We start from the raw sequence: 15,281 nt of genomic DNA, 5'->3' as shown, positions 1-15,281 counted from the left end.
TCAAGTCAGTTCTCTGGGACTGATGTGCTCTGGTTTGTTAGTTGGAAAGAGCACATGGGACTACACCAGATCCAGGGAAGGGAAAATGAGTGGTCTTGCAGCAAGTAATGGTGTCTGCCTCCTTCATTTCACAGGGTAGGAACTCTTCCCTTCAAAGCTTCTCCTACCATCTGTAGGAATATCTCAGTGTCTTCCAGTGGAATGTTAAATAATATAACCACCATCTGGCACAGGACAGGGTGCCTGTCATCCTCTCCCTGAAGGGAAGCATCAATGATGTGAAGTGTCATGGCTGTGTTTGTGCTTGTTAAACACACATTGCTACGCAACCGTGTTAAAAAAGGAATAATGACACAAGTGGTCAAAATAGGAGGGGAAGGAGCCTTGTGAGGATCCTGCATTCCTGGGGGAGTTTTCTAGATAGTCTCTGGCTGTTTCTGACGGATGTCTGACTCCAGAGAAGACAAGCTCTGGCCTTTACTGTAGAGAGCTCCACCATGCCCAAGGAATGAATGTGTTGAGCATAGTCCTCATTACAGAAGGAAAATAGCCTTTTACATTTTGGGTATACACTGTGGGCAGTCTGAGGGCAGGCTTGGAGCCTCTAAGAGCTTCAGTGCCCATTTCTGGGTTAAACACCCTGTGTTTACATAATGTGTATGTGCATGCACGAGCAGAAATGGCAGCATACTGTTGAGATACCTTGGGATTTTGAACTGTCATTGCTCACTAATTGCCAATGTACCTCAGTGGTTCACAGTTTGTGCACAGCAAACTACATTTTTCTATCATGAAAAAAATATTATTTAGGCGTTTAAAATTGCTGGAATTCATATTGAAGTTGGGAGGACCAAATTCTCTCAAAAAAATCCAGCAGCCATTGAGGGAGGGGGAAAAAGTAGTAAAGTTTTTTATCATGTGCAAGTCTTTGTATGATCAGGTGGTATGTTATAGGTTCTTTTATTCATCACCAAAAGCACTCGTGATACCACATGGTAATTGAAACTAGGTTCCTAAAAATTCTTCAATCAAGCTGAAGTGGCCATGGTGTGAAGTAGTAACTTTAGAGCTGAGAGCTGCTTGTGAAAGAATTTCTTAAATACAATATATCCTGTTGGGATAATTTTCCCCAAACATATAAAAGCGGGTTTCTATGCCCATTTTTTTTCCTTATATAAACTGGGGAGTTTTCTGTAGTGAGAAAGGGTATTGATGTGAGGCAGCAGTTACAAGAGATAGCTGTAAGGAGGTAGTCAAAATAAGAAATATCACTGAGCAAGCTCTTTTGTGCTGCAGGACATTTACAGAGTGCAGATGGTGCAGGAGCCATGCTTTTGTGTCCCCAGGTTGAACTCTGAGACACTTTCCTATATGATGCAATAAGACAATTTTTCCTTATGCTATACTAGCAATGCAGCATTCTCCCTCTTTCAACATACTGTCCTTCTCACCATTCATGTTTTTATCAAGTTGCTCAATCTCTTTTCTCTGCAAATAAAAATGAAGATTTTTTAAAATGAGAGTTCCATGTGAGAATTTGTATGTGGTCCTTTGATGTGAACAAAAGCTGCTTTCCCATGCCTAGTCATCTGTCTCCTATGTAAATAGTTCTGATTGCCAAAATGTTACTGTTGAATTTTATAAGCCATTTGTGAGCAGAGGGAGAATGCAAGCTTATTGCAGAATGTTTTCCCATCATATTCATTTGACATGACTTTTAAAGGCAATATTAAAGAGTATGCTTTAAAGGAATTAACATAGAAATAGTACCAATGCAATTAAAATATATCGTACAGTTTTTTATATTAGTTGACAGTATGTTGCATGTTAAGAGAGGGGGAAATCTTGCTGTAGCTAAGGCTATTTTTTTTTGGCTCAATGTATGGCCATTAATTTGGTTGGATCCTGGTGCAGCTTTCAGAGAATACTGGATTAGATTAATTGAATGATTTTTAATGTTTTAAGTTCTGTCCAGGATTCTTTGAGTAAAATTTCCTTGGATGATGGCTGGGCTCCTGCAGACTTTCCAAATGGAACATCTTTCTGCTGCTCACCACAGCTTTACTGATATGCTCTCTATTCACAGGCAGGCCCATGCTACTCTAATGTGGAGCCTGTATTCCTGAGAAATAAAATGCATATATATATATAAAGAATAATTTAATATATGAAAATCCAGGGGTTAAAATCTCCATCTGTTGATCAACTGTTGCTATACTTTACTGGGTTCAGAATCCCTCCTTTATCAAACAGGGATCTGCAATTCCTCTGCTTGTCTTTGCTTCTTGAATTCATATTTGGAATGGTGGATCCACACTTCTCTTTCAGTAGTTTTCCATGCAAAACCCTTTAAACTTTCAGAATATTTTGAAATATGGATCCGGGCTTCAGTTTGTAGGCCACTTTGTGGGTAGCCAGGATTGGTTGCTTTGTTTGTTTGCCTTAAAATCTTATGGTTATTTAACTCTCCATCCTGAGGGGAGTTCGATTCTCTTTCATGATCATTTATGTTCAGAGCTGAAACAGATTAACAGCTTTTAGAAAGCCCTCAGTGTGATAAAGCCAGACCTCTAATACCCTGGTTCCAGCTACAGAAAGAAAATCATGGACTTCCAAACAGGCAGCAGAGTATACAGTGATCCACTTTGCTTGGCTGTGAATGCCTTTGGATACTGTGTGACCCTGTAGGGCTGCTCTGTCCTCTTCCACAGGCCATCAGGGCAGCAAGACATCTACTTACAGCTTTGATATTCTCTGCTTCTCTCTCACAAGTGGATACTGCAAACTGTTGATCTAATTACTCCAAATGAGCACCCTCTTCTCAGCACCAACAAAGCCACTCTGATTGCTCATGAATGGATGACAAAATGCCACTGAGGCTCCTCAGACTTTTTTCCCATCCAAAAGCCCCTCTCTGCAGGCTCTGTGAGCAATATAGTGTTTGTTGTACTGTTTTTATACATTCTTCAATATTTGAAAATGCTGCTTCTCTTTGTGCCTGGTTTTGCTTCTTGTTAACAAACCAGGCTGTTTTCTGGGTCACCTATCTTCTGATATTCCTTTCCATAATGAATTATGCCAAAAGGACTTATTTACTCTGCATAGATAAGGTCTAACCGAAGCAACAGGAAATTTTAGCTTTGTTCTGCTTTCTATCCAGTTTTATATCTAAATTGACTAAGGCATACAGAAATCAGATTAAGTGACTTCCTTCAAGTCACGCAGCGAGCAGCTCGTTTTGGATAGAATCCCAAGAGGATACTTGTGGTTCCCAGCCCTCCTCTGTAACCTCCAGACCACACTGTCTCCCCAATGCACAGTGCAATGAATTCAGTCTGAACATTAAATTACAGCTTTGCCCATGAAGTAAGAGTTCCTGGGGCTCCCATATTTGCTGTAACTTGAAATTTCCAGAAGAGTTCCTCATTGTGGTTTCTCCAGCCTTTCCCTGTTGGCCATGTCCATGGCAGTGGGGCTCAGTGTGTCTGCAACGGGTTTTCTCTGCTGCCAGTTCTCATGTCAGCTACACAGCAAAGTTAAATTTGTGGTTCTTTGCCACTAAAAGAGGATGGCAAGCCATCACAGTGATTTATTCCAATTTTCCTGGCTTTTTCAGTCAGCAGTCACCCAACATGGGCAAGTTGATAGTGGATTCCCATCCTCAGAACAAAGGTTTACTACTGGGGAGCTCTGTGATCTTGTTGTGGAGGAAGAGATAATAAGAGGGGAACTTAAGATCAGATAAATGTCTGTCTTTAGGGAGGGTTTGCAAATAAATGCAAAATGCCTTTGGTTGTTTCAGTAGCCACACAATCCTTCCCATTAGTTATAACAAACATTACATGGGAAGATGCCTCTCTAGATTACCTGAGGTCAATATCCCTTTATATCCCTACAGGCCTCTGAGAAAGGCTTTCTTTGATGCATCACACTCTTGTGATCTGGTAAGACTGAGAAAACCGGCCACTTGAATGTTCTCTTTACTGCCAAGTTTGGAAAACTTACATTCAAAACCAGAAAAGAAACACTGCAATCCAGATTTTCAACTGTTCTTTGAGTTTTTGTAACTCAAAGACCACTGAAAGTGGTCTCCTAGCTTGTGTGTGATAGGAATTACATCTAAAACATGTGATAAATTGAGCTGTCCCCTTAAAAAGCAGAATAATGTTCCAAATATGTTTTGCTTGTGAAAGACTTACAGGCTGTTAGTAACTTCTGAAACAGAATAGAATAAAGCTAATGAACCAGACACCATGACCCATCAGGATAAGTTCTGCTACCACTGTACTGGAGAAAACCTCCTGCTGTTTCTGATTCCTTACAGAAATCTGTGGAGTAGAATAGAAATGGTGCACTCTTTGCAAAAACCTTCCCATTCCTCAGTAAAAATGTCAAGTTGGTTCAATTTTGCCCCAGAAGAATAATAGATTTGACTTTGTGTTATTTTACTTGGTGATTTATACATCTTATACAGCAAATTGTAAATTTTTAGTGAATTCCATTTTCTAACTTTTTTGTGCCTGAATAAAACAACAGTCTTTCCCTCTTTTGTTGTGCCTAAAAAATGATGATCTGCCCTGGAATAGTCACCTAAGCTGTACTTCAGATTTTTATGCAGAACTGGGGGAAATTAGCTTAATGTTATTCCACTAGATAAAGAAAAATAATTTCCCTGATATAGCACAATTTTGTACACATAGTCTAACAGATATTTAGTTCCCTCTTCTTGTTCTGCTTTCCCTTCATATCATCAAATAGAAATTGTAAAGATACATCAGTTTTTTAAAACAAAGAGACCAAGTCCCTTAAAGCTGCAGATAGTAGTATACCCAAAATGCTCCTAATGAGTAACCTGGGAGTCAGAGTTAATTCTTCATGTGAAGTCCAATTCCCACACTGAGTGCTGAGTGTCCTGCCAGCAGCTCTGATGTCACAGCACAAACATCTCTTCTTGTTGTGCCCTCTATATAGTTAACACATTCCTTTGGTCCCTGTCATCTTCCTCCTTCCCCCCTGCTGCCTCATCCCGTGCCTGGGCTGGCAATGGGGCAGAACTGGGGCAGAACAGGCTCTGCCAGCTCAGCTGGCTCCCTATGCCAGCCTCTCACCTGGCCCTTGTGCTCAGGGCACTTGGGATTTTAGGAATCTCAAATATTATTAAACTCCTAAAATCAGGCAAGGTTTAGAGAATCCTGTCTAGTGTGAATGAGCTCATTCCTAGCTTAACAAACACAAACCTATCTTTCTTAAACCATAGTTTACAGTGCTATCACTGTACAGAATGCCATAAATCATAATTTAAGGAAATCAGAAAGCTTCTATGTGATGCTGAAGTTTATTGAAATAACTGTTTATTAAAATGAACATGCTCTGCCAAGACCAAGGCATTTTGATATAAACATCATTGTTTCTTGAAGCTCTTTTTTTTTTCCATTCAAGATTATTAGTGTAGATAGGAAGGAGACAGAAACCATACCATGTAGTCACAAGGACAGTGTGAGCTTGTTTGTTCACCAGCTGCCAGAATGGGAGGGAGTTGCCTCTACTTTTCTCCCTGTTTGTTTACTTTAAATAGTTTAACTTCTTTGAATGTTAGCAGGCAGGAGCAGAATCTGTATTTATTGGTTTATAAACTATTTGACAGTAAAATAGTGGATGAAAGACTCTCCTGCCTCCACATTTCCCACCCTTCCTTACAGCTAACCTGAAGGACAGATAAATATGCTCTAATTAAAAAGTTCTTGTTTTCAAGGCTGAGCAGGTTAAACCATGGCACAGGAATGGATTCTGTCAAGCTGGGAGCAGTTCTGGAGGTAGAATAAAAACACTGTGTTTTTTACATTGTGGTATGTACATAAACAACCTGGCAGTGGTTTATGTACATACTAAGAGTCATGATCTCCAGAGAACACATGAATCTGACCACAGTTTTAGCTCAGGCCCATCTCTAGCTTGGGATGCCAAGTAGATCATTGCTAGAGCTGAGCCATGATTTCCTGGAGGATGCAGGTTTCACACACCATGCTGCTGCAGAATGCAGGAGGTTTGTGTCACTGCAGAGATTGCACTGTCACATAAGTGATATCCTAAGGAAAGGCCATGGCAGCAGCACATCCCTCCCAGGGAAGGTGGCTGACTGTCACCTAGAAAAAATGGTGAGAGGAGGAGTTGTTTATAACAAGTCTTCATGGAATTAGGAATCTGAGCACTGGTCAAGTTTTACAAGAGAACTAAGTCCAAAAGATTCCAGCAGAGGTGGATGCCTTGGCCAGCAGCAATGGTACAAGCAATTCTTAGATAAGAGCTGGAGTGCTTTCCTTATGCCAAGGCAAAGGCTTCATCTGTGTGTTTGAGGGTTCACATGAAATCAAAAGAGACTGGGCTCTGCCTGGGAGATCAAGATAAGTTATTGTTATTCAGCAACTGGATAAAATATTGTAGCAGAGCAGAACTGTAACAAAGCTAGTCTGAGAAAGAATGGAAAAATATGTGCACAGCTTATCAAATACTTCTACTTAATTGATGAGTTTCTCACTAAATTTTGAAACCTGGAAAAAGTTCAGGCTATTCTAGTAAGCCTGAATCAAGATTTCAGTTTGGAATTTAATGGTACTCCAGGCTCCTTTCACAGAAGAATTAATTGTTCCATAGGTTCAGAAACACTGGTGCATCAAGCTTACAATAAACATACAGTGATGTGGTGCAGTATAAAGGGTTTTTTTTTAAATGTGGATTTTCACTGGGGATTGGGTAATGCCAGAAACTGAGGATTTCATGTACCTGTATTGCTTTCCCCGACCCTCACAGTGCCCTGGTCATTAAGAGTTTTCCTTCCTTGTATGTTTTAACTGGAATAGAATTGGGTAAAATAGAATTAAGCTTATGTGAACAAGAATATTATTACCTGCTTCTGCCCGTTCAAAGGCCAATTGGAAGTTACCTTAGAGTGGCTCACAATTTCTCCAGCTATGCCATCCTTCCTTTTCGACTGGGGACATCACTGACTCCTTGTGGTATTTCTCTATGATGCTGTGGACATTAATTCTGTCATGCTTGAGTTTAGTAAACATTAATGGGTTGTTTGCTTGCAACCCATTCTATGCCTGTAATTCAAAGAAACTTTTTGCCTTAAGCTACTTTGTATGTCCACAACTCCACCACTGCAGCTCCTTTCATCACTCAACTTTTTCAAATCTCAGATGTTTCTTGTCAGTGACTTCTGATGATAATGTGATGTGAGGCCCATGAAGCAAGAAATTGTTCTTCTAAACTTTTCTGAGTAAATGTTTCTGCAGGTTTAGCAACTGCTGAGCATCTTACATGTCACTCCTGTCCTGCACAGATAAATGTGAGTGTCCCTATATGCACAGATTTGAGACACAAAATGCAGATATATTCTAAGGCAAGAGAAACAAATAGCTTTCTTGCTTTTTCTTTCTGTTGTTTGAAATGCCTTTTTGGCACAGTTTATACATACTTCTTCTGGCCACACAGAAATGCAGCTGAAAAAATTGTCACAAAGTTCAGCAAAGGGAAAGTGAGAGCCAGGGCTGAGTCATTGCATGTATGAGAGCAGGGAGGAGGAAGTGTTGGACTGTACTGACAGAGATTCAGAAAATGCTGAGGAATAATCTATCCCAGAGAATGCTGGCAAACTATCAAGAAACAAAATAAACCATGGCTCCACAAAGGGATGGAAACCACCCCCCACAAAGTCAGCCAAAAAAACTTTCCATCACAACATGAACATCAGTCCAGCTCTCCCTAGTTTTCCCAAGATGAAGCAACTCTGCAGCCTTGATACTTTCAGCAGTGAATTAAAAATTCTGATCTAACAGAGGCTCAGTGCTGGGCTGTTCACATGAGCTGCACACAGGTACTGCTCAGGAGGTGCTTGGAATGCCTGTGGTGCAGTGCCATGTGTGCCAGGGAGCTGGGGGTGACAGCTGGGCTGGCAGGCAGACAGCAGCCCCTCTGACAAGGCTCATCCTGAAAGAGGGAGCAGCAGGTCCAGTGGGAATACCCAGGTCCAGAGTAGAGTCCAGGGATCACCAGACAAGTCTGGGGACTAGGCAGGTCCAAGGTCAAGAGAAAAAGTCAGGGCACAGTGAAAGCACAAACCCTGCCTCTCACACCTCCCCTGCCTTTATGGAAATTGGATTCAAGGTTATACAGCTGTGTGGTATTAGAGCAGCCTTTGGATGTAGGCAAATGAACCTTTAAAGAAGGGAAGATGCTGTAGAAAAATGTTATGGAGGAAGGTGATTATGAAGATATCTCAAGACATCAATGTGTACCTTGTACTCAGCAGAGAGTACAGGAGCCTTGAGAAACCTGGAGCCATGTCCCATAACATCCTGCATGAATTTGCAAGACAGTGTGGCTTTTTGCCTTCTGCTGTGCTTGTAAGTACTGGTGCTAGGTGCACTTCTCTGCACAGGTACTTGTAGCCACACCTAAGCTCCCTGTCCCAAAGGCTAGCACCATCTCAGTCTCCAAAGGAAGACACAAGGAACCCTCTAACCTATAGCAATAATACAGCTTTATTTACTGAGGAATTTCCTTTTTTGTCCTTTACTTTTTGCTCAAAATTTCCCTCTCTAGAAAACAAACTGTTTTCTCATACATAACACTATGTGTTTTCAAACTGTACACTTGAGGTGTGGTTCATAAACTTATTGATAACCAATTCATTTAATGTTATTTTTAAGTTCATTTATGCCTTAAAGTACCTGCTAGACCATTTTTTTTCTGTGTCACTCTAGCTGGTGAGACCCAGCTCCATTCTCCCACATCCTGGACAACCTAGCAGAACAAACAGAGGACATATCAGCACTTGTGACTTTATGGGAATAGAGGGAAATTAATTTAATTCTTTAATTTTATCAGAGTCACATCCTTCTGATCACTGACTGTGAGTCATGTGGAATATTTCAGTGGATTTGTTTCTTGTTCCTAGTTTACTTAAGGTTGCTGAGCAGTATGGGGTGGATTTCTCTTTTCTCAGGATAGATTTTTGATTCAAACAAATCAAAATTTGTTTGCTATGTACCTCTATTTGCATATTTTCATTTTAGGGTGCCTTTAACAAAGTCAAGTTTGAAAAAAGTTCCTCTTTCTAGAGTTTGGTATCCCTCTACTAGATTGAACATTCCTTTGACATGTTGCCCCTGTCCCCAGCAATTTGCTCCTTAAGGCTATTGCATGGATTCTGTGCTGGTAATTGTCACTAGCAGCCCCCCTAGAGCTGCTTCTTGAGCTGTGCCAGACCAGGCTCGAGTGTTTTCAGGACAAGGGTCAGAACATCCTCTCCCCCCTGTGCTCCAGAACGAGTTGTTCCAAGAAGCAATTCCCCAAAGGTCAAACTTTCTGATATAAGACCAGTTTAGAAGAGAGCAGTGGAAATCCTACATAATAATTTTATTAGACTCTTGTCCCTTTCATCTCCCAGAATTTTGTGCTCAGCAGTGTTCTTAGTAGAGATCAGTAGCAAGTAACTCTCATGACAGGTTTTCTGAAAGCAGAGATCTGTTTTCACTGCACAGTTCTGGCTGCACAAAATTGCGTTAAGATTTCCTGAATCTTTGAACTGTTCCTTTTCTCTATAATCCCCATTGTCCTTTGGCTTCCACTGAGGAGTTTCACAGAGAATCACTGCAGCTGAGCAAATATAAGGGTTCCCTCATTCTCTAGACAGTATGGTGAAGATTGTAGAGGAGGAGGCTTTCCTGGAGGAATCCCTTGTGGCCGCAGAGGGAGTGTGATGTGATTTGAAAGGATTCATGCCATTGCAGTGGTAGATTTTTTTGTTACAGTCAGACTGTGATTCTTCATATAATGGCCACCCTGTGGGTCTGAACTTTCAGTGTCTTAAAATCTCCAAAGTACTCTGCTCTAGCCCTTCTGAGGCAGCCTTAAGGGAATGCCTTTGAGGGCTGGGTGGAAAGACAAGGATCAGAACACTGGAAAAGGGCAAGCACAAAACCCTGCCATAAGATAGAGGTGCAAAGGAAAAGGAGGAAGCATTGGTTAGGCCCCTGTATTTTGAATGCCACATTAGCAGTTGTAGATCCTGGAGGAAGTTTGATACTGCAGGTAGTAACTCTGGTATATAATGAGCTTGCTGGTGTTTTCTAGCCAACATCTCAGCTGTATGCTCAGTTGTGCATTTGGGGGGTACTTTCCCAAATATAGGCTGGTGAATTATTAACTATATGCAACTCCACTACAGTAATTCCCAGTGTTACATCTTTTAGTGCACACAAATGATAAAACTCTATCTAATCACAAAACAAAGGCAGAAACAGCAATTTTTGTAGCAAATGTCTGTTATTCAAGTCAACAGTGTGCTTTCTTTCATTGGTATTTAAATTTAAATTTCATTTTGAAAATTTAAACTTATGCTGTGCCCCTCAGGGCTGGTGGGCAGCTTGAATTTTGGGGCAGCAGAGTCACATGCTCCCTGCAAGATGATTTATGTAGCAAGCAGTCAACTCCACTTTCAAAAATCTGCCCTGAACACCTGTCTTAGAGATATCAAAAGTTGTCACAGATTTAAGAACTCCAATGCCCATAACAGCAATGCTGCTCTGAAGGAGTTTGCATTCTCTGGCTTGTTTATGTTGAGCATCAGCCACTTGGCACTCCTGTTGTCAAGCCCTTGTTGCTGCTGGCTCTGGCTCTGAATAGAACTGTCCAAATTAAATAAAGTAGGAAGACAGAACTGGATTTCTTGGTGTGCTGAGCACTGTTGATTCCTTCCCTGTGGGGCAGGGAGCAATGCCCAGAGCCCAGCCTGTGATGCCCTGAGAAGTGCTTATGCATGGAAGAGCTGATGAGGTACAGGGGAGGCTGCTGGTGGCAATGTGCTGACCAGGTGTGCTCTCACCTGGGCAGATCTCACCCCCAGCTTTGGGCTCTACTGCTTCTGTGCTCATCAGCAAGGTGAGCTCATCCTTCAGTGCAACCATTGGCCATGGGCTTGCATCCACAGTAACAGAGGCAGCTAGAATTTGGGAGCTGTCCTGTCATGAACTTCCCTGGAAATTCATCCCACAAGTTACTGTGAGCTCCAAGCAGGAACTTGGAGTGGAGTCTTGCTCTTTCTTTTGTGGGTGACAGGAGTGCACCAACATTCCCAGGAGCAGTGAGGTGCATAAATGTCCTTCTGTGCACGTGGGGGAACTGTGGGTGGCAAGTTCATGGCCCGTTTCAGGGTGTCTTGGCACCTGCAGCTCCAAGATATATTTTGGGAATGTTTGGGGTAAGCTGGCCTATAGTTGTAATTCAATGTATTTTAATGACTCTTTAATTTAATATTTAATAAAACCTCCTCACTTGACAAAATTACCAAATATTCTTCAGCTTGGGGAGAAGATGCCTCTCTGGTCCTGTTAAGCATTAAATGGTAAAGGGAATGGCTCTGAATAGGAGTATTGTGGAAGACATAATAATTCCATATAAGGCTTTACTGAGCTAGAAGTGGTTTTCAGGACAAAAGAAAGTTTAGAGAAGTTTGGTTTGTTTTTGTGGGTTTTTTGGTTGTTGTTGTTGTTTGGTTTTTTTGCGGGGGGGGGGAGGCTGGTTTGTTTTGTTTGGGTTTTTTTGCCAGAAGAAGTGGTAATTATATGTTTTGTGCTTCACATGAGCTTTGTAGGTTTTAAAGTGTTCTCATAAAACAAAACTCTGTCATACTGGCAAATGAGGGAAGAGCAATGGGGATCCTGGCCCTGGAGATGAGAGGCATCTACATTTTCATGACCCCGAGTCCTTCTCTGCCAGCCCAGCAATCCTCCAGGTGAACTGAGTTAGAGTGAGAAACCTTGGAAATGTAGGACACTGGCAACAGGAGCTAATGAGCATCCCATGGCCTTATCTCCATGTCAGACCTCTTATTTTTAGTTTTGGGATGCTTTGGTTTCCCATCTGTGCAGCACAGTGCCTCAGGCAAGCTGGCAGGAGCCTGGGCAGATTTCCACTGGAAGATAGATTTCCACTGCAGTTGGCCTTTTCTACTGCTAAATGCTTGGGTTTGATGAATCAGCATTTTCCTATGGAAAAACATTCCTTTGGAGAATTTCCAGTCAGAACAAAACCTGGATCCAGCACATTGCAAAATCCCTCCAGAATGGGATTTATTCTCTGTTGATGTACTTACAAGCAATTTTACTTCTCCTTAGCTTCTCTCTATTATAATAAAATAATAACACAGATGCAAATATTACAGGTAAAGGTATTTATAGTGAGGATAACTATTTTTGCCACTGGAAAGATTATGAAGTGTGACATTTAAATACAGGAACCCAGAAAGGAGGTAAAAATCTTTCAGATTCCTGTATGGTGAAATCATTAATTTTGAGATCCCATTTTGCAGTGCAGCAGTATTAGAGGTCATGGAAAATAAAAGTAGTTTAAACAATTCAGTATTTACTTTGCATTCTCCTAGTAAAACAACTTGAATCTAGGCACATATTATTGGAAATCATAAATTTGATCAGACAGTTGTGAACACGTGTTTATATTCAGCTCTGGTTGATTTTGACTTCATGTTTCTTCTGGCTGTCTATCCTGGACCAAAACATAGCTGATGTTGTTGGAAAAGAGCTGTGGCCATAGATTGGTGTGGGTGTGAGCAGCAATAAATACAGCCCTTCTCTCTTGTCCCCTATAACACAGTAGGTGTGAAACAACCCATTCGTTCAGACTTAGATTTGTGGGAAGGCATTTGTACATTTGTCATGCAAATTCATATCCTTCATTTCACAAATCAGTCATTCCTTTACATTGTAATTCTATTGTTTGATTGCATGTGTAATGAATGTAGTCCCTTCCTTTTCATTGGATTAACAGTTTAATGCTTCTGAACCCACCTGTCCCTATGGGATTTGCACAGGATCTTTTGTAATCCATTTCAGCTCCCTACCTAGAGTTCAGCTAAGCCATAGATAACCCTTTTGCCTAAAGGTGATGCAGCAAGTTAAGGGTCATTCAGTGACCTCTGGCATCTCTTTTCAAGTAGCTGAAGTTGAAGGATGAGCTGAAGATCCTCTCTCTGAATAAAGCTATAAATTAAAGAAAATAAAGGAGGGAAAACGTCATCATTTATGTTGCAATTCAGAGACCAATTTTTGCTTCTGCCATTCTTCTTGTAGGCAAAGAAGGCAATGCAACTTGATAGTTGTGTCTTCCTGTGAAAAGAGTTCCTCCTGTGGCAAAAAATCCTCATCTTGCCCCTACAATGGAGATGTCCCTGCAGGAGGCATGGTTTGTGACTGAGGAGTGTGGAATTGCAGGTAGGCTGGAACTGGGGTGAGCTGATCTGTGACTACACAGGCTCTGCCACTGACAAATCTTGGGTTCCAGTGGCAGTGCAGTTAATGGCTGGCTGAGTCTGCTGACAGAACTTCTAGAGGGGCAGGATTTCATCCCCCTTCTAATCAGCATTCCCTTGAGAGGGGACTTCTGTAGCAGGTAAGACCTTATCTCTTTGCACATTTAAAATAGCTTGTTGCTAATGCTGTTTGATTCCTCTGGATCCCTCCTGCTGTTGTTTGTGCTGTGTGGAGGCAGAGGAACACTCCAGCTAATTGTGGTGAGATCAGAGATGCAGCTGGAAAATGAGAAATAGCAGTACAGAGATAAAATCCCTTTATTTGACATCTGCCAAAAAGAGAGAGAAAACCAAAGAAAACTAGAAAGAGGAAAAAATTGTGTATTCTACCTTTTATGGTTCTGAGCTGCAGAAGGCAATCACAAATACAGCAGAGCTACTTGGAAGTTTTTAAGTAGCTGTTTGCTGACTGTATGTAGATCTGAAAAGAATAAACATCATGAATTGTGGAATTTAGTTAGCCTATTTTAACTAGAAATAAATCTGAGGCACTAATTTCCAATCAGTGTGATCCAAAGCCCAAGCATGTTTGGATTCAGAATGAATGATTTCTATCCTTGTCTAATTGGAGACTCATCTACTTAGAAGACTTTATGCTGAGGGAGCTAAACCTGAATTTTCCCTATGTAGAAGCCACACAGAATATAATTTAAAGACCTTACTTTCAGTGCCAAACCCAGTACTCCATTTCCTCAGAGACTTGGCATTTGTAGCAGGGAGTTCATCAAAGAAGCTGACTCAGCTTTGGCTGAGCTGAAAAGATCACTGGGTTAAATATGCGACTGTTGGGTGACTTTAGATCCTGGGTGGGAAGACAGTTCCCTGTGAGTTGTGGCGCCAATCAGCCCTAGAGGTGAGCACCCTGCTGAAGGAGCAGGGTTTAGCTGTCCCAAGCCACAGCAGTGACACAAGAACACAGGGCCACAGGAGGATGGGTTGCTCTTTGGCCAGATCACTACAGATTTAGTGTGAAAGTGCACCTGCCTCAAGAGGCTGCTCAGAAATTCTGTACTCTGCATTCTTTAAACACAGATTAAGTTCTTTTGCCTTTTAGGGAGCAGAAGAAACCCAGTACTAGTGGAAAAATTTCCAGGGGTAAGACTGAGTTTACTTTTCTCCTACTTAAACTGAAAAGGAGCCTGTCTTCTGGCTGAAAGCACAATTTGAGCTGATCTATGGGGTGCAAAGTTCTCAACAAATCTCTGATGTGGGTGAGATCAGCTTGTTAGGCTGATCCTGTGAAGATTCTGATGGTTTGAAAAGCACGGATTCAGCATATGCACAGTGGGCTGGGTAATTTGCAGGATATGCTCTCTCAGCCTATAGTGCCTTCATGCCTAAGTTGAAGCTTGAGCTGGAAGTTCACTGCTGATTTTTCCCAAAGAGCTAAAAACATTTCAGACTTCTTAAGCAATAAACATATTAAATAGGAAAAATTACATATATAATTACTTTTGTAACAAATTGATGTTGTCATAATTTTGTATGAATATAGGTGTTCTTAAAATTAATCCAAGGTGCCTAAACTGTAATCCACACCAGGTTCTTTTTATTTATTCGAGGCTGCAAATACTGCAGGTATTCCTAGCTCAGGGTGTTACCTGGGGTCTGAAAGGACCCACATTCACTGCTCCTAAGCTATCATTCAAATTGCTTTTCTGCAGTAACTTTCATCAAACTCACATTTTGGGTTTTTTCCAGTGTAATGGAACCTTTGGCTCAAGGTTTTAATGCAGATGGCTTTATATAAATCTTTAATGAATATGTTGAACCTGGGTCACTTGAACTGCTTTCAGATGATTTAATGCTGACTTCTGCTGTTATCAAGATCCCAACTTGTGATCAGGCACCAGTATTTTCCTTTCTGGCAGAAAAATTATACCACTCAGGG

The sequence above is a fragment of the Camarhynchus parvulus genome, chromosome 9 (assembly GCF_901933205.1).
Source record: "Camarhynchus parvulus chromosome 9, STF_HiC, whole genome shotgun sequence".
NCBI lineage: Eukaryota > Metazoa > Chordata > Aves > Passeriformes > Thraupidae > Camarhynchus > Camarhynchus parvulus.
The sequence above is the reverse complement of the archived record's forward strand: the minus strand, read 5'-3'. Positions refer to the sequence as shown.